The sequence below is a fragment of the Rhipicephalus sanguineus genome, unplaced genomic scaffold, assembly GCF_013339695.2.
Source record: "Rhipicephalus sanguineus isolate Rsan-2018 unplaced genomic scaffold, BIME_Rsan_1.4 Seq567, whole genome shotgun sequence".
Taxonomy (NCBI): Eukaryota; Metazoa; Arthropoda; class Arachnida; order Ixodida; family Ixodidae; genus Rhipicephalus; species Rhipicephalus sanguineus.
Genome location: NW_023615526.1, coordinates 18,852 through 39,433, shown reverse-complemented (window position 1 = coordinate 39,433; position 20,582 = coordinate 18,852). Strand labels below are relative to the sequence as shown.

At 43.9% G+C, this 20,582-nt stretch overlaps 1 long non-coding RNA gene across 1 annotated transcript; it reads right to left on the bottom strand.

Moving 5' to 3' along the window:
- Positions 1–1,563: 1,563 nt before the first annotated feature.
- Positions 1,564–6,146, bottom strand: LOC125756733 (uncharacterized). The gene is made up of 2 exons (XR_007414709.1): positions 5,928–6,146; positions 1,564–4,137 (listed from the first exon to the last, which is right to left on the bottom strand). It is a non-coding gene; the product is annotated as an uncharacterized LOC125756733 (long non-coding RNA).
- Positions 6,147–20,582: the final 14,436 nt, after the last annotated feature.

The window sequence follows — 20,582 nt, the reverse complement described above, 5'->3', positions numbered from 1 at the left end:
TTCGTGCCTCATTCGTGTTTGAGCATCGCGCTGCAAGTGTCGAGCTGTGACAGTGTTTAGTTGGAACTCGCCTTCTGTGTTTTCTTTTCTTGCGTCCTTTGCACTTTAGCAGCACACAGCATGTTCCCACTTGCTTGCCGTTCCTGTGAGATTCCAATTTCTTGCTATCGCGTTCATTCCTTTGTCCTTTAGGCGAAACCGTGACTTCTGTTCTTTTCCTGCGTCCTTTGTGCTTCAGCAGCGCGCAGCAAGTTTCTAGCTGCTTGCTGTTCTTCCTGTGGCATTCTAATTTCTTGCTGTCGCATTCATTTATTCGCCCTTGAGGCGAAGCTCTGATATTTTTATGTTCTTCTAGTCTTCCAGTTATAGGTGAAACTATGTTTGACGAGTTCCTCTTCTTTTATCATATTTCGCTGTCATCTGTTTTATGTGACAAAGGCCCCCTGCTACAACAGATTTCTTCTGAAGTAAACTGCTCAAAACACCCGTTGCCTTCAGACGAGCAACGACCTTATGTTTCCCACGATCCTCCAACGCCGCCAATGTCTCGAATGCACACAAAGCACACCACTGACACACCATGCCCAGTTGAAAAACCCACCAGAGTGTGTTTGGCGTGTTCTGGTGTGTTTTGGTGTTAACACCAGAACACACTGGTGTGTTCTGGTGGATACACCAGCCTGGTGGGATGTGTTCTGGTGGGAAAACCGACCCATCGTGGTGTGTTCTGGTTGGACGTGTTCTGGCGGGATGTGTTCTGGTGTGAAAATCGACCCAGTGTGGTGTGTCCTGGTGGGAACGCAGACCCAGTGTGATGTGTTCTGGTGGAACGTGTTCTAGTGGGGTGCAAACCTAGTGTGGTGTGTTCTGGTGGGAAATGCAGTCATTCACCTAACCTTGTGCACTTAGTATTATCAAGTATGCAGTGACAAACTTGGGCATGTAAACGTTATCCTATTAAAATAAAATTTCACTAAACGCAATGAACGATCAACAGTATGACAACGCTATTATCTTCACCCGGCCCTGCTATCACACTAGCACCAAAGTGAAATTGTAATATTAAAAAAGAGAGCAGGATACCTTGCCATCTATGCAAAGAACAAAACATATGTTCCATTCCATACACAAGAGGATGCCACTGATCGACTGTATACGGTTCTGTGCCGTGCAGACAAACTATGGAATTGTGAGCTCTGATGTCACAACTGGTGTACAGGTTAAATTAGGTAAGTTTTACGCCTGCATATGTGCAGTACAGAAAATATTTGTGTTAGACGCTTTTTGAGTACCTTGTAGATCTCTAGCATGCCTTTCACTAATTTATCTAGCTATTTACCTAAATAAATATTTATGTATATATATATATATATATATATATATATATATATATATATATATATATATATATATATATATATGCACACACAACATTAGAAACCTCACGGTACACGGTACAAGACACCATGGTAAGAGAACTGCATAGACTTCATGCACACTCATGCATTGCAAAGCTGACAGTAGTTGATGGGGAACCCATAAAAAGACAAAGAAAGCGAGAAAGCGATGTCACATTTGCATTTATTCAACACATCTGCACAGAACAAGTTTTTGTACTTCTAATTGCACTATATAGACATGGTGAACTGCAGTAGGCATACATGCATGTACATCAATGTCCAATAAAAAAAGAATGCAAAATAATCAAAGTAACAGGGCTATACGTTTGAAAATTTCAGCAATCCCAGAACGTTGTGCCATAAAGTGCTTGATTATATCTGCTATAAAATTTTGAAATTATGCTGTACTCGCATAGGAACATTGGAAATGAAAAGCACATTTGAAATGGAAAGCCAAAAACCAGCTTGTAAACCCACTAAAAATTATGAGATATTGTTCTTATGGCCTCTGTCCTTAAAAGGGTAGACCCCAAAGAAGGAAGGGCGCAACAAGCCAGCTGCCAGTATCGGACATATCACTTCTCAATGTGGCAACCAAGCACAGAAATATAAGTTCACTGACAGCTAGGCAGAAATAGCATCAGCAAATAGCATCAAAAGAATGTTTCACATGTTCGTTGTTAAGGAACGGTTGCAACTGTAGTTTGTTTTCTGCATATGCATATTTTTCCTGCAAAATGCCAATACTACAAATGTCATACGACAAGGCGGTTAGACAAGCAAGGTGAAGTTGAGGTTTATTTCGGGGAAAAAAGCAAAACAAAGAAAGGTACAATTTGCCTAGGGGACCGTGGAAAAGCTATAAAAGCCTGACAAGGCGCCTGCCCCCTGAAAGCCTAAAATCCCACCAAAATGACAAAATGCTCAGTGTAAAAAATTAACAGTCAATAATGAAATAAGCATAAATTAGTTGCTACGTGCAGGTCACATGTGTATAAGAAAACAAATAGATGAGTGAGTTGGCCCAGGCAATGACATCAGTAAGGCATATATGCGACCAACAAATGAAACAAAGTTTGAGAAAATAAACAAACATGAATGTGACATTACATGACGAAATGTAATATTTCAATGCATAAGGTTTCAGAAATTAAAAAAAACAAGGAAAACAAATACTTTAGAGAATACAAAACAATGATTATGATGATGGTGAATATGTTTATGTAGATAGCATAAGTGTGTGCACAGGAGGGCAGGCTGCCCCCCCTATTCACCTAAGAGGGGGGGGTGCAAAGTCAGCCCCATACATTGACATAATAGGCAGGGGGGCGCTGCCAATCGAGGGGGGGGGCAATGTCAGCGCCATACATTGACATAATTGGGAGGGGGGTGCTGCGACGAACCTTCACCCCCCTGAAGGGGAACCCTGCGCACGCCTATGGTAGATAGTAAGTGTGACTGAATCTTCCTTTTAAAAATCCTGTATGAGTCTATATCGTCAATCAGAGTAGTTACATTCGGGTGTCAGATCAAGGTTAAACGACAAATATTTCTGCAATATTCTCTGCCTTACTATCACATGCTCACCGATGAAAGAAAGAAAAGGAAAACTGTACATTCTAACCTATCATATCAACTGTTGGACAAGGTGCACCATATGAACTTTTGGAGAAACACGTCTCGTACACTAGAAGAATATGGCACACATCTTTTAGTCACCTTCGAAAAGATTCGGCATTTTTGCTACAATGAATGTTCCCCCTCGATTTACAAGAACACACGGTGAAGCCATGCTGCTTTCATGCAGCAAACACTGCCCTGCATGTGCTGGTGGATGCTCGATACTGTACATGAAGGGTAAAAAATACTGCTGACAGATAATTTCCTGGCATAACAATAATATGGTCTGAGCGGCTGCACTATACAGTATGGAAACCTCTTGAACAAACCTCTTTAACAATCTCTGAGCAATAAATGCCTCAGACTCCTCGACAGTTTCCTTGAGCAGCATGAAGAGGCTTTTAGAAAGCGGCATGAAATGCCTGATGTATCTTGATGGCAGAATGTCATCGAGACATGGGATGCTGTAATGCAAAAGCCACAATTCTCATTCGGTTGCCTTCCAAAAGGCCCTTTCTGAAACTACAGAGGGCTGCAAGAACATCAAGTGTTGCTGTCCTCACGTGACTTAGACCTACGTCACACTGTGTTTACACATAACCACCAGCTCGATATGAACACCACAAATGTTTTTTTTTAAGGAAGTGGCATTGAAAATGTACTAATTGCATTCCGAGCAACCCCAATAAACTTGTTAGTGTTCTTGACACCGATTTTATTAAGCGCAAGAATACAAAAAACTTCTAAAATCTGAGTCAGTACTCCATCACCAATATCTCACATAATTGGTGCTTTACAAGGAACCTTCTGATCTCGCACCTTCAAATATGAGCTATCAGTGGTTGTAATCCAGTAAGCACATTTTTATTGAATTACGACTCACACAAGCACAAGCTTGCAATCTACTTACAGAGAGGCCAGGAAGCATTACTGCTGAATTTCTTGCCACACAATCAGAGAGGTCAGCATCTGGGTTGTCGACTTCAACATCCTCAGGAACCTCTTGACTACATTCCGAATTACCATGGACCTTGCTGACTGTTATAGGAAATTCATCCTGCAGATATGGTTCATCTTCGAGCCCGACATTGTCCTCAGTAAGCTCATCTGAACTTGCCTGCATAGAAAAGAGAGAGACAAAACAGAAGTGAGACGATATTCAGGAGTTATGCATTCATGTTCGTAAATCAAGTATAAAAGCCACATAAGCAATTTTGTGAAAAAAGCAATAAGCGACACGATAGAGTTAGCTCTCGCCTAGAAGTTGAATCGCACTAGAGTCACAGCTGTTCAATGCTGCCAGTATGAAGGCAGCAAATATGCACCAATGCTGGCATGACATGTGCTCTAGCAATTTAAGCATATTTGTTTTTTTTTGGCCGTTCGCTCCTTCCGTGTGACAACCAGTAGTATGTTACTGATGTACTATTCCAGCTTGGTGCTACTGACTGGTTTCTCAGAAATTCTGGGCAATGAGGGACGTATTATAGATTTCTCCAATTGAGCAATCTAGCAAGAGAAATGAGTGATCTGGTCATGCGACCATCCATTTCGTTGCTTGTCACTGTGACATGCCAAGTAGCACCAATGGAATTTAGGCTTCTAGCACTCGCAATATGACGAGAGGTGAGAAACTGGCAATGCTTACAGCAAAGTGGTGCAAGCATAAAGAGATCACAGATGCTGCAATACTGGATAAGTCATAGGAATCATTCATGGTTCTGGCAAGAAAAGCGTATTAATGAATCTTATCTGCTCCAGTTTAATCTCATTGCCACCGTCCTTTCGACAGCAGCTCAGCATTTTTAATAACAGGCAAGACTGAATCAAATGGTTGAAACGGGATTTGTAAATGGGATAGCTTTATGGATGTGAAGATGTACACAGTAGCCCAAACTGAAACAATACAGGCCAGGAATCTTTCTTCCTGTCTCTGCTTGCACTACCAAGCACTACTTCATTCATTTCATTGAATGAGGTACATTTACTCAATGTGGATGCAATGCGGTTTGTATTGTAGCCTCTGCATAGCACTAGTGCGTTAATGTTTTATGAAGACAGGCAGTAACTGATTTTCTTCGTGGAAATGTGTGCCTCATTTCTTTTGTCACAAACTGCAAGTACATGGGACATTCCTAACGCACCTTGACAACATTTGGGTCCTAGATTTGCTGTTCATAAATAACTGTTCCACTCGGGCACTTTTGAAAGGCCATGCAGTCGATGGCCGTCAAAAAGCCACAACTCTATCGACTCAGTGCACTTGTCACGCTGCTGCTACATGGCAGTTTTGAACGACCGTTGAGGGTTTGAGGCTTTTCTGGAACAGATAGTGTGGCACTGTGGATCTTTATTTTCATTTTCATGTCACCGAAAGTTCAACAATATAAATCCTCATAAAGGCACAAATGTGTCTGTCACTTTTGTTTAAACGATTCAATCAACTGTTTATACGTAGTTTTGAATGCATATTTAGTATACCTACTGACAGCCCCCTAAGCATTGTTCCCCACCAACCCAACCACTCCTTCCCCTCTTACATATACAGGCACCTACAATTTTATATTACTCTATGCACCTACCACCCCGCCCCCGTGTTGTTTTAGCAACCTCCTCCTCCTCCTCCTCCTCCTCCTCCTCCTCCACCCCCCCCCCCGTCATTTCGAAGTTATGGGTAAAACACTGCTAAAAACACTGCTGGCACTGCGCGCCCCGCTTCTACATCGATGTGAAACAGTTACAAAGTTAAACGAGGATTGCATCGCCCCGCGGTGGAAAGCTGTGATATCAGTCATTTACAGCGAAAGAAGCTCTTGCCTCAGATAAGCACGAACAGAGCGGCTGCATGTGCGAATTGATATTGATAACGCCGGGCTCTGAAAGTCATTTCAAGATATCACAACTTACCTGTGAAGCATCTAGAGCAGCAGACGATTCTTTCTTCTGGCTCCACACAATCTGTAGGGGAACTTTGACGATGTAGTCGGTTCTAAATAGAACCGAAAGCGCCGTTTCTGAGGCGGGACCGACCACCACGACGGGGCCATGGGTGCGCGGGGGCCCAGGGCCCAGGGCCCAGGGTCGTCACTTCAACAGCTGCGCTGTAGTGAAAGAACTACGATCTGCAATCATCACATTGTAATTCACCACGTCGTACACACGCCGTTGTTAAGCCCCAACACCGAGGTGCTTTGGTGGCGAAGACGGTTAGCGCGGCAGTTCGTGGTGTTTAACGCCGTGGGTTCGAAACCGCGCCATGTAGCTTTTTTTTTAGTGTTTTCGTTTCTAGCTTTGAAACATTGCGTCAAGATTAACATGACTTCTCCGAAGGAACCGTAACTTTACTTTTTAAAAGAAAATCAAGCGGAAGGCTGCTGCAGCAGTACACTGTAGCTGCAACCGTACTCAAGACGCGATACATTCATTGCATCGCATATGAATGGGACGCTGACATGACATTTCCGACCACTGATTTATTACGTTGAGAACGCACTCTAGCTATAAACACTTGAAAAAATAGCGACAATCCTCAGAACTACACTATACTCGGAACGCCGTTGATATAGCATGTTTTATAGAAACAGTTTCGGTTTCGATCGAAACCGGGACTGGTAGTATAAAAGTTGTGATAATATAATAAATTATTAGCAGCGATTTGAGGTTTGTGATCACTTTATTTGTGAATTAGAGCTCCTAAACGTTCAACTAAAGCAACAAAGTTAATGGTTGAAGAAGATATCATGCCACTACGCCTTTAGTTAGCGGCAAAACATTCATTTTGACGCCACTGTCGAGGATTTTCCTCGACAGTGGCGTTATTCCGTCGAGGATTTTCCGTGCGTGAACGATCGCCCGCTTGTGAAAAGTTAGTGCGACGCAGTGTTTCGTCTACGTAAGATACCACTTTCACAAGAACAAAAAGGTTATAAGTGCGAAGAGCGTGCCGTGCGGTGGTTTAACTGCAAGGACGTTGACGACTTCACCCCTGGAGATGTCTTCAGTGCTTACTGGGAGCGGCGATGAGAAGACCAAAGTCGGCTCTACGACACCGTGCTTCTGCATATGACAGGTGATGTAAAATTCTTCATTACATGGGGCACACATTCTATGCGTATGTTTAAAATCTCTTCTTGCACGTGCGGAGTCGAAGAAGAGCTTAAACTTCAATCTGGCTGCGCATGTTCAACTTTTTTCCCCCACACTCGCCTTTGTGCTCAACCACGCCGTTATAACTCCATGTCATATCCCAGCGCTGGCCGACCGCTATCTACATGAAGCCTATTTACTATTCTGTATTATGTAGTACTTTACGCCGAGCTGTCGTCGCCGCGTGAGTGTGTACCAGCGAATGCTATGCCTTGCACAGTGTTGAAATCCTGAGTTAGGGCAATATTATAGATTTAACGTTAATTGCTACCGTGGAACCGTGATTTGCACAGATTTTTTTTAAATCCACGATGTGAATCTGTGATAGTATACAGGTGACTACCGCAGTTCTTTGCCACGTGGTATTTTCGAAATGCATGGATCTAGACGGGTACGAGCAAGTGATGCTCTCTTATGCGCTGTAGCATAGTGCTCAGGCTTCAGGAAGAGGTCGAAACAAGCGTGCGGCCTGCGAAGCTCGAAGCTTACCAGCTTATACATTTTTTTAGCGAAATCTTTGTCAACATGGCATTACACCCATCTTCACTAACCAGAGGTCGTGCTCTTGAATTCGTGTATTCTTCATGATGCTGGTTGTATTGCTGTGAGGCCTTGCTCAGTGCTTTTAGATTGGTCTTCAGGACATAGCTTGACGGTGGTCCTGGTGGAAGCTTTCCCACATGTATTTATGCAAATGTGTGCTAATCATCATAATTACTTTCTTATAAGTGTGACTTAATTGTAATATTGCACTACTGCTAGTTGGAATCATAAGTGTATAAACAAAATTGTTTATTTTTCTGTCACAATTGTCACATAGTGCTTGGTACCCATTGCATGTTTGCATAGTTTTGTGTGACTGTGTTGGCTTGTATTGTCAACTGACTTATTTATCGATTATGACGTGTCACTTTTATTCACAGTCCAAACAAGAAATGGACCAATGTTTCAATGCATACGGAACAAAAAAAAAGATACGCCGACCAGCCCAAACAAACATTTATGACGTCTCGGCTTTCAGCACGCAAGCCTTGATCACAATGAATGCATCACCAGAAGTGCTTCGTTTAAATGGGCTTGAGTAATCACTGCAAAGGCTGTGCGTAGATGGGGTTTCGATTTCCGTCGTTAAGATTAACTCTCTTGCAAATGGTCTGTATGATAAGTGATTCTGTACGTCACCGAGATGCTGCCATGTTTTCTATTGTGACGATTTTTGCGTTGGTCCAATCAATCTTGTGGTCATTCATCACGGCGTGTTCAGCTAAAGCGTTGTTGTGGACGCTCTTATTTTTTGTCACGAGCGTGCTGCTGCAGACGCTTCTTGTAGTTTCCTGACTCTCCGATGTAAACACTCTTGCAGTCTGCCAAGGTATCTAGTAAACTACACTGGGGAATTGCTCCCTGGGCAGGCGGTCCTTCACTCTTACAAGTTGATGGCGCATCTTTTTGGGTGAAATGTGTGCCACATACATGTCATACTCACGTCGGACATGTGCCAAACATTCGCTTGTTGCAGAAATATGCGTTACAGGGGCTCGCTTCGTAGACGCGGGGGCCAGCAGGGAGGAGGTGCGTCAAGGTGTCATTGTCATGACAGCTGAATTTCACCTCTGTGCACTCCGCTTTCAACAAGAGGGCTGTTGTCAGCACGCTGCTACAGCGTGCCAAAAGATTGGGCTCAAAGCCACATGATGCAGGCATGGCAAAGGTACGGGATGACCTCGCTCATTGTGGATACCCTAGGCACTTTACCAGTGCGATAGACTGTCAACTGTCATGACGGGTACACACGTACGTGCCTGCTTCCTGCTGGCCCCCTCCTCTACGAAGCAAGCCCCCGTACCGTATATTTCTTGAACAAACGAATGTTTGGCACATGTCCTACGTGAGTATGACATGTATGTGGCACAGATTCCACCCGAAAGTTCGTGCCATCAACTTATGAGAGTGAAGGATCACCTGCCCAGGGAGCGTTTCCCCAGTGTAGTTTTACTAGGTACCTTGAGCAGACTGCAAGGGTGTTCACATCTGAGTCAGGAAACTGCAAGAAGCGTATGCAACAGTATGCCTGTGATGTAAATAATACAAGCATTCGCAACAAAGCTTCAGCAGAACACGCCATGATGAATGACTACAAGATTGATTGGACCAACGCAAGAATCGTCACAGCAGAAAAAGTGACAGCATCTTGGCTATGTATGCAATCGTTTATCATGCAGACCACTTCTAAAAGAGGCATGGCAAAGGTACGGGATAACCTTAACAACAGAAATCTAAACGTGATCAATGCGAGGTCTTTGCAGCAATTTCTCAAACCTATTCAAATGAACCGCCTCTGCTGATGCATTCATTGTCAACAAGGCTTCCATGCTCAAAGCCGAAACATGATAAACGTTTGTTTGGTCTGGTCGGCATCTCTTTTTGTTTCAAATGTACGGTGCCGGCCACACGGGATTCCTTCACGCTGCCGACTTCCATGTCAACACAAAGAGTGCAGAAACCGCAACAGAAGGTGAGGTAATGGGAAAGCTGTATATCTTCTTTTGCTTCGAAAGCTTTTCAGATGCAGCGCCCTAGCATCCTTGGTTCTTACATAACTCATATTATGTGTAGCATCTGGAATACTGTACTCTATGTCAACAGTTTCTTGCTGCACTGGGGAAGCCGCAGGATTCATTTGCGGACAGAAATACCAAATCTTCCTAAATATGCATTAATTTATGCCATGTCGTCAGCTCAACGTCTGCTTGCCATGTTGTCTGTGCCTCCTATGTGCTTAGTGAATTGACCCAGCAAATATTTGGCATTTTAACCATAAACTGTGTTTACATGAACGTGGCAGTAGGGCCTTGCTTCACATATACATTTTCTCAGCAGTTTCCTGCAGCTTCCTTAGATTTTAAGTAAGGACAAACACTTTGCACACAAGCGTAAAAAGACATGGAAACACATGAGCATAAAGGTATGTGCTAGCGCAATTACATGTCGTGACACCAGGTGCCCTCTTTTTCACAGGGCTCTAAAATGCACTTTAGCACATGCCTGGCAGTCTCATAACGTCTTGCATTCGCCTTCACAACTTGATGCCTTTCATGTCCTGCACAACAGGATTGCTTTTCTTTAAAATCAGTCACATTTGTGCACCATGAATGGGAAGCATGGAGTGATGTTTTGTCTTCTGTATCTGGACCCATGTGGATGGCGCCAGCCAAGAATGGCAAAAATAAGGAAAACCTGTGCCACTCACACAATATTTCATCCATGTGAATTACAAACTTTTAAGCATTTTTTAATTAGCAGTTATCGTCTACTAGTGAAGTGTTGCCAGCTGAAGTGTGCAAGCTTCTCCATGTCTTGACACCACCCCCCTTCATGTGCTTCTTGTGTCACTGATCATGGACACCTAATTTTCAGATGCTGTCACCATTGCCAAATTTTACGAAACATTAAGATCACAGTGGCGCATCCCAGTTGAGAAAGGTTTGAGGGCTTTCACAGCAGGTGCCATGCCACTTTGAGGCTGTGTTGTTGCCATGCTGAATGATTCTTTAAAGTACTCACATTTGACTACTGAAACCTCATATTAATTTCAGAGTTCATTGAAAGTGGCATGGTTGAGATGTCCGCCAAGAACCGAATCCTGGTTAGGGAATGAGAGCGCGATGTGAACACTGCCTGATTACGCTGTGGCACCCAAGACTTGAAGGCGAAGGTCAAGCGTTCTCCAAGTGTTTTTAAGCATTGCTGGTAGGGTGAGATAGTAAACAGATATTAATAAGAAAATCCTAATAAATTAGGTTGCTTTGCAGAAACTGTGTGGGAACAGAGCTTTCTCAGAGTCATTTTCTGAATACCCATGCAGGCCACTTGCCACTTCGTTGCAAAGGAGACTACTAAGGAGGCGTTTCTGGATGACACGGCCTGTTCGAGCCTTCCATTGTGGGATGAATAGTTATTCCCATCATTAGAGCCTTCACCAAATGAGATTCGAGGTGTGTACTGCTTTCTTTTTTCGCTCCAAGTATTATTCCAACCTGTAGTTATAGTACCAACGAAGGTTAGTAGGCACTTAACGTTCGTTACATATATGGTGCGAGCGACGCAGTGAATGTATCTCATTTTCCCAAATGCCGATTACACTCTAGTGCACTCTTTAAATATCAGAACCTCACACTGTACTCGTCTACAGTGTCGATGGACGTTGATTACAAATGCATCTGTGAATCATAGACCGCTCCTGCACTTCATGGGCAACCAAGTTGTATTTTTTTTTCATTTATGCCGTAAGGCGCACTGGCGCCAATAAAATAAATAAAAGCTAGGTGACGCTCTTGAGCCGCTCAGCTGGTCCAGCAGTGGGACAGATGAAAATCGTCGGGAGGCCGTCGCAACTAAACACTGAAGTGCGTTATTGAATTGCACAGTAACATGTTGCACCTTACCAAATTCACTGTGTCGAAGTCCTGGCATGGCGCAAGCAGAAAGCTACAGCACGAGGCCCGTGCGCTCGTCGCGGCGGCTGCTGCGGCATACACACTTTTCCCATAAGCGCTTGCGCGTCGGTTGGTGGCGCTCGTGTGCTTGAAAAAGGTCTATTGCTTTTAAAGGCCATAGTGGCTAAGCGCAATTGGCAAGCACAAGAGTGTTCATAACACCAAATGCTCCACTGGAAAGGTATCTCTTGCAATTCAATACGTCACGTTCATATCAGTACATAAAAAGTAACCGTTGAATAAATGTGAATTCAGTGTTCCGGCACATGCTGCTCATGATAGTACGTCGTATACAACACAATAATGCATGCCGATACCGTCGTGCTGTACCCTCGTACTATGCCACTAAACTGCTACATCTGATATGCATCCACATGGTAATACCTGCGCTGACATTTCTTGTGTAGAGATACATGCAGGGTTGTTCAGATATATGCAGTATTTATGATTTAAGAAAGCGGTTGTACGTTCTTTTCGAGTCATGCTCCCACGGCGCCAATGAGCAGCGGGCGACCAAACAGCCGACTTGCTCGACGCTTGCACACATTTCCCATAGTGCCTGCGAGACATTCTGGGATTGCTTGAAAAGGTCTATTGAGCAGCTGTGAAAAATTCATTCAGTGGTCTTCCTGTATCATAACAGCGCTATTTTTTTCTGTGTTCATTTGTAGGTGCCATGGGTCCTTGAACAGTAACATATATAAATGGGTGCAGACATCCTATCCTATTGCATGCTTTCACAGTAATGCAGCAGCTTGGTCTTGAAGTAGTGCGTGTGTGCAGCTGTGGTAAAATTTTCTTTTGGTTACAGTTCAGTACCACTAATGATGTGCATATTCGCTGCTCCGACCACTTATGTCACAAGCGGTCTATGCTGTAATGTCTCTGCCAAAGTGGTCATCTTTAACAGTATGCGGCACAGTGCAAAGTTATTGAATATAAATTTGATGTAGAGGTGGTTGAATTCATTCAAAGCTCACTGTCGTGCTTTTTTTATCTCACTTGCCTCAGTCTAGCAAGAGCATGTGTATCCATGGCACCTACAGAATCTTAACAAATGTTTGGAACATAGGTGCAACACTGAGCAAACATTGGCATCATTTTCTGAACAGTTGCTGACGTTGCAAAATATTTTCTTTGCGCTCTTACATTTACAGGTACAATAATAACTTTTCTAACTTACTAAACGGTGGAGCCTGAATTCTAACAGTTTAGCATTTGTTGATTTTACTCCATGAACAGGTTCAGCACAGTGTTGCTACGGCAGCAACAACTGCGCCTGCTACTGACTCTGCTGCCACCTCATATCCTGCAGCGAGACCAACTATATGTGCTGCCTCTTCTGGTCCTGCAGCCTTAGCAGTCACACTGCCTTCTGCCTCTGATGCTGACATGTCGCAGTGTTCGTTCAGCAAGGATGAACAGCTAAGATAATCAAGGATCCACAAGGAGTATTATAGGTGCGTAGCCTATCATGATAATAACTAGTAACAAGAGTGCTTATTTGGGCCAGTCTGTACATGTCCATAAGAAATGAGAAACAGCATGAACCACAGGATGACAGGAGAGAGATTAACTAAGCGCTGTTCTGTTCAGACTACGTTTACAGTGCAAGTATGTCAGTGCTAAGTCCATATCTATGCTTCTGTGTCGTGGTTCGCGCTGTTGCTTGTTTTCTTTGAGCTAGTAACAAGATGTGGACTTGAGCTAGTCGGTAAATAGCTGCGTGCGAAGGCATAGGATGTGTTTGCGTCTTGTTTCTTTTGCAATAACTAGTCTTGTGCCGAGTTTCAGCTTACCTAACCAAGCAACAATGAATGTGTGGGTGCAGAGTATGTTAATTGCCAGTTCTTGCACAGTCAGTCTGCATGTGGCTTGATAATCACGTTGTCTCGACAAAAACCTAAAAAATAATGCTGCTGTGGTAAGAGCGACAACAATGCAAAAAAAATTGTAAGAGGTGCTGGTAGTTACCTTTGCTCGCTAGTGCTGCATGAGTTATGCTGATAATCTGTGCCCAACCTTTACCGAAAGGTATACTTCAGCTTTCAGAAGCTGAACTTACTTTTCGAGGATGGCTTATCTTTCTATTCAATAGGAACATCATGTGAGCTACTGCATTCACAGTGCGTGCGGCGATCTGGGTCAACACAAGCTAGATTGTGTTGCCACTGTAGTCATCATTCACCGTGGTCATGAAGCGATACAATGCTGAATTGTAGCTTAAAATCTGTGCGGAGGCTTTGATACTCATTCAGTAACTGATCAGCACTTGCTGGAATGAGGGCATTGTGTGTGTGAGGGCACATTCAAAGTGCAGCTGCAGCACGGCACCCTGAAATATTTCTTAATCCACAGGAGCTTCTGCCACGCTTGTGACATAGCGTGAACGTTACAAGGAGTCGAAATGAAATTACTGCTCGCCGCAACCGATGCAGACAAACCGCATTGTTGCTGTTGACGCGCTCATTATAGTGATTACTCTTTGTGAATGCATGGGCCAATGGGTACCGAATAAGAATGAAGCTACTGTTTGCCAGAAGAGATGATACTATTTACGCATTCGTAGACGGTCATTGCTCAATTTTGAAGACGCGCAGTCAGTACATACAACAGGCATCAAAAATTTTCAGGTGGTGGCCTTAGAACCTTCAAGCAACCCCTGTAAATCCCTTGCTGGGCCAGTGAACACAGTCCATCATGTTTTCTTTCATGTATTTTGCCAGTTATGAAAGCTGTGCTTGTGTTTTTCAAACTTTAACTCTTTCCCAATTACTTTTATAGATAGCAATTCTGAAAGCCCATTCTCACTTCTTAGCAAAAGAAAAGCATTTTTTTTCCTGTTTAAAAGCTGGCTAAGAAATAGCGAGGCCTTTAACGATACTGAGTGCATCACTTTGCAGTTTTTATCATTTATGCGCTCTTTGACAACTTTCAATTGCACAAGCCATTTTGATAATAATTTTCTCACAGCACTTGAAGCACAAAAATCTGAGAATATATATACATAATGGGACTGCTTATTTTGACTGTTGACTAATATGTATGTTGCATTCAGTGTTCACCAAACACTGAAATGTGCAGTGTGATAAACTAAGGTGTACCTCGCAAGGCATTATTAACTGGTCAATTATAATAGAGCTGAAACCTGGGAGAATATGCAAGTTGTAGCGACTCAAAGACGACGAAGAACTGCTTTGGCGGGGGAACGGGGGGAAGAGAAAGAAGAAGAATAAAATCTTCTGTCTCTATCAGTGTTGGAATGTTACATTGGCGCAGTCTTCGGCAGGATTAAGAACGCAACTATGTGGATAACTTTGACTTTATCCCGAAGTTCAAGTGACAGGCCATATTTTTCGACGTGCGACGTGGATGAAGAAACGTATGAATTGCCTGAAAGTGTCACGACTTCCGAACTACGTGAGTTCGTCGCTCTGAAAGCCGGGAAGACGCCGGAGGAGATCGACAACCAACCATCAGTGAAGATGAAACTGAAGTACTCCGAGTTTCAAGAACACATCATGAGGCCGCTTTTGAAAGCATCGTCAAGGGTTGCGCCAAGCAAAGAAGATTATTCCGTTGGCTCATGCCTCATGGAAATGCTCCACCGTCAGCAGCAGCACGCAGAGCGACAGCAGCAGTTCATGGATAGTCTTCTTGCCGTCATCCAGGCACAACAAAGATCCAACAAGGAGATAGCAAAGCCTGATCGATTTGATGGTGAAAGCACAAGGCCGGACACCTGGATCAAGTTCTAAGAACACGCGTGTGAGGACAACTCGTGGCAAGAATCCAGTGAGCGCATCAGGAACATGCGTCCATTCCTTACCGGACTGGCTCGAAAGTGGTACGAGCTTCACTACGCTGGACACGAGACCGACACATGGGATGAATGGAAAAGCAGTTTCCTGGCAGCTTTCGACGAAAACCCCGTTGAAAGGTGGGACCGAGCAATTTTTTACAAATTTCGATCAGGAAAGCCCCTAGAGTATTTTTATGAGAAAAGGCGGCTTCTTGAAATGGCAAACCCGGAACTTCCGGAGTCGGCGATAGTACCGCTCATTATTCACGGCCTTCCTAAGGAACTCCAGAGACAGGCACAAGTGCAATCGCCAAAAACTGTCGAGGAACTTCTAGTTTCTTTCAGGAAACTCTCAATTGATTCGACTTCCCAGAACCCACGTCGGCCAGATTACCATCCCGACAGGGCACCTTGGAGGTCACGTGATCCTGACAATTGGCATGGTCGAAACCGAGTGGTCAATGTAATCTCTGATGCCAGTAACGACCAAGAGCATATGGCTTCTTCGCATCCAGATGCAGCTGAAACAAAAAAAGAATAAAAGAGGGTGCACAGTCCCACCTGACGACAAAATTGGAGACTGTTTTTCTAACGGCCCTTAACCTTCTGTATATCAAACTAAAGGTAAATGGTAAAGATGTTGATGCTCTCGTAGATAGTGGGGCATCTGTGTCTGTCATAAATGAGGCACTTGTAAAGAGGAAAGAAATTCTTCGAGGGAGGTCGGTACAAGTACAAAGTTTTGATGGGACGAGACAAATTTACGATAAATGGGTGAGAACAAGTGTCTCTTTTCAAGGCCAGAATGCTGACATTGACGCTCTCGTAGTAAAAGGATGCGACTACAAATTTTTGCTTTCCCGACCTGATATGAAGACCCTAAAGTTAAACCTTTATTGGAATGATGAAGTGACTGTGGTGAAAGAGACGTGCGCCTCATTGAGCATCGCAGATCGCCTTATTACATGTGAAGACGACGTCCGCCGCAAGTTCCCCGAACTTGTCTGCTTAAGCAACTATCCACCAGCAACAACAAAATTTTCCGTTCCTTTCAAGCTGAAAGACGTTACACCGGTCAGGAGAAAGCCTTACAACATGTCACGCGAGAAGAAAGTTTGGTTGAAAAGTGAGATCCAAAAGATGTTAGATGCTGGCATAATACGACCATCGGTGTCTACGTTCGCCTCACCAATTACGCTGGCTCCTAAAGAAGATGGATCTTTGAGACTATGTACAGACTACCGAATTTTGAATCACCAAACGGACCTATTCCCTTTTCCTATGCCAAGAATTGATGGAATAATTGAGGAAACGGGAGGTTGCAAAGTCTTCTCCAGAATAGATCTTTGCAAAGGATTTTGGCAGGTACCACTCGAAGAGGAATATAAAATGTACACGGCCTTTGTCACTCCCTTTGACATATATGAGTACAACCGCTTACCTTTCGGGTGGAAGAACAGCGCTGCCTGGTTTCAAAGGTGATGAATGGCGTCTTGAAACCCTTTCTTGGAGTATTTTGCAACGTCTACGTCGACGACATATTAGTCTATTCAAAAGATGAAACGTCTCACGCTGAACATCTGACTGCTGTTTTGATCGCACTGAGCGAAGCTAAACTGAAAGTAAATTTTAGGAAGAGTGAGTTCTTCAAGACAAAAATTACATTTCTTGGACGCGTCCTGGATGGATTTACTAAAAGCACTAAGGAAGAATCCGTGGAGCGCGTAAGGCACATGAAGAAGCCAGATAGTGTACACGCGCTCAGAGTTTTCCTTGGGCTTGCTGGACACTTCAGAAACTTCATAAAAAATTTTGCGGCCCGAGCGAAACCATTGAACAATTTGCTTCACAAGAACACAGATTTTATTTGGACTGATGAATGTGAAAAGGCTTACGATGACTTAGTATCAGCTATATCATCAGATCCGATCCTTACGCTACCTGATTTCACTCTTCCCTTTGAACTGACGACAGATGCTTCCAACTTCGGTGCAGGTGCTGTTCTGTATCAGCGAAAACATGAAAGAGGAGCGCAAGTTATTGGCTACTATTCGTATACGTTTACGAAGGCAGAGCAGAACTACAGCACAACAGAGAAGGAGGCATTGGCTGTTGTTCTAGCAATGAGATATTTTCGATCTTACATCGAAGGTACAAAGCTCAAACTATTCACTGATCATCAAGCACTTACCCATTTGCTGAATGGTTCACAACCAAAAGGGAGAATAGCCGATGTGAGGGTGAGCGCCCTGTGTGTGTGTCTCCCTTCTCGTCCGTGTCTTCTTTGCGCCTACAAATTCGGAGAATAGCCCGATGGATCAGTGAAATCCAGCAGTTTGACTTTGAAGTCGCACACAGAAGCGCGCAAGAATTGTCAGATGCCGATGCACTTTCTCGGCTTCCTGTAATCAGTGGCTGCGGGAAAAAGGAAAGTGTGAACTAACTCAAGCTCTGGGAAGGTACAGAGCAATTGATGCCCATAGGAGGAAAGTTCCAGGTTCCAGCTACGTTGGTACAAAAGGTTCTTGAGCTGTATCATGACAGCCCACATTCAGGAGGACACGATGGGTTTTGGCGAACCTATTACAAATTGAGAAGGCGATTTACATGGCCAGGAATGAAGAAGGATGTCGCCGATTACATCAGCTCCTGTCACAATTGTCAACTCAAGAAGGCTAAATACAAGCAGAAAACGGACACTATGATATTCCCACCTCACGCAAGTGTGCCGTTTGAGACCGTCCATGTTGACTTCGCTGAGCTAAAGAAAAAAAGCGAAGGCGTGAGGAGAACTCAGTCTTTCTTAGTATGCATTGACGAATGCTCAAGGATTGTTGCGGCCAAGCCAGGAAGGGAGAATGCGCAAACCGTCATAGCACTACTGAACAGGGACATGTTTAAGGGACTGAAATGCATTGTATCTGACAATAGATCGGCATTTAGGAGCCAGGAACTTGCTAAGTGGGCACAAGAAAAAAAACATCATTCTGAAGTTCACAGCCCCATACCACCCGTCAGCCAACGGGCTCGCAGAACGGGTCATACGGGACATAAAACAATACATAAGCATGTACCCGGAATTCCCAGGAGGGTGGAAATTTTGCCTACAAGCAGCAGTGTCGCATCACAATAGATCCCATACAAGTGCTCTGGGATGCAGTCCCCAGTATGCGGCCTTCGGTGAACCGGCGTATCTGCCTGCAGACGACACGCTGGAAATCAAGACAAAACTACACCTTGAGGAGACCAAGAAGACTGCAGAGAGCCAAAGAAGACACAGGGAGTCGCTTAAACGAGCGTTTGACAAGCGTCATAACAACAAGATCCCCAATATTACTCTAGGTGATCTAGTTTTGATACGGAAAGGCTATGACAGTCATAGTACAAAACTGTTGGGACCATTTAAGGTGACCAAGACGGCTACAAAAGACGGAATACTTAAGACCATCGGCTACGTAACGGAAGACGGTGGCATGGAAATAGCTGCCATCAGCAATGTGATTCCCTATATCCAGCGGAGGGACGAAAACAAAGCCAGGGAGAGTGTAGCGACTCAAAGACGACGAAGAACTGCTTTGGCGGGGGAACGGGGGGAAGAGAAAGAAGAAGAATAAAATCTTCTGTCTCTATCAGTGTTGGAATGTTACACAAGTGAAACTTAAGAAATTATACGATTTAGGGGAATAAATAACTATGTGGCTAATGCAAGTGAAACTTAGAAAATTATACGATTTAGGAGAACAAATAATAATTCATTCTAAAAAGACGGCGTGCAAAGACGGACACAAGAAAGAAGTCAGGACACCACAAACGCCGACTAACAACTGAAGAGACGCGCAACGGCGGAAAAGAAAGAAGGCACGAAAACTTATCTTCGCATGCTCATGCAACAGGCGAACCTATCAATCTGGCACGCGTGGGGGTCTACATGGAAGTAACTGTTAAGGCATTTGAACTGTTCTGTCTTTTTAGAATGAATACTTACCAACTAACTCCGCTCTCTGTTAATTCTAAATAATAATAATGTGGCTAATGCTGCACTGTTATCATTTACTACTTCCATGTTGACATAGAGGTAGTTTCAATAATATTTTCAAGCTTGCACTTGGCACAGTAGAGCCCCACTGTTATGTTCCTCGCTGCGTTTTCCTGGCTGGTACATCGTCTACCGCTGGTCCCAGCATAGCTTCCATAGGGTCCAATATATTGGGAATCCCATTACAGGGTTCTCTGTATGTGTTTCAGTTCAATGTGTAGTTCAGACTTTTGAAATTCAGCTCGTTGTTATTGTCGTTGGGATGAATTAAACAGTGCTGTTTGCTAAAGAAATAATTTTTTGTTTGTATCTGTGCAGGTTGACCTGCCTAAAGGTGGGACGCTATCAAGGACCACCTCGAGAAAGGACTTCCATTTGGTTCAGCGGTCCACCATCGCAATATGGTGGACAGATGCCCACGCACATAGGAGCTTCACGGGAACGAACCGTTTTGCAGTAGCAGGCGGCCAGAAGCCTGCACACCGGCCATTCCCCACATAAAGTGGGAGCATAGAGAGGTCAGCGAGAAAGCTTGCGCATTTCAGTAGCGTGCATGTTTTCTGTCATGCATGCATGTCGTTTTATAACCTGGTACCAGTTCTGCGACTTCAGTGCCCTATTTCTGAGCACAGCTGCAAGTTATATTTCCAGTCACAGAATGTACATGCCTAATGGTTGAAATGCTGAAATGCTTGTCTACTTCAAGCAATACTGCAAGTTGGCCCAGTTGGAACATATTCATCTTCACGGATTCGCGCAAGCACACGGAGACAAAGAGATACACAACGACTAGCGCAATCTAACAACTGGTTTATTTTTTCGCAAATCTTCACTTAACAACCCTCCGATCGGTGCGATCTAGTAAAAAAAACTCGTCAAAAGCGCACATGGCACAGCTCGTGATCACATGCCTTAACGTACATCTGACGACAGCAAAATTTCTTTCTCAAGCAAGGCAACAGAGGGGTGGCTAACACACTTTTCTTTTTGCTTGTCTATGTAAAAGGCCTCCACTTTCTCCCTTGAAGTTTGATTGCGATGCCTGTATTCAATGATGGTGCTACTAAAACAAGGGGTGCATG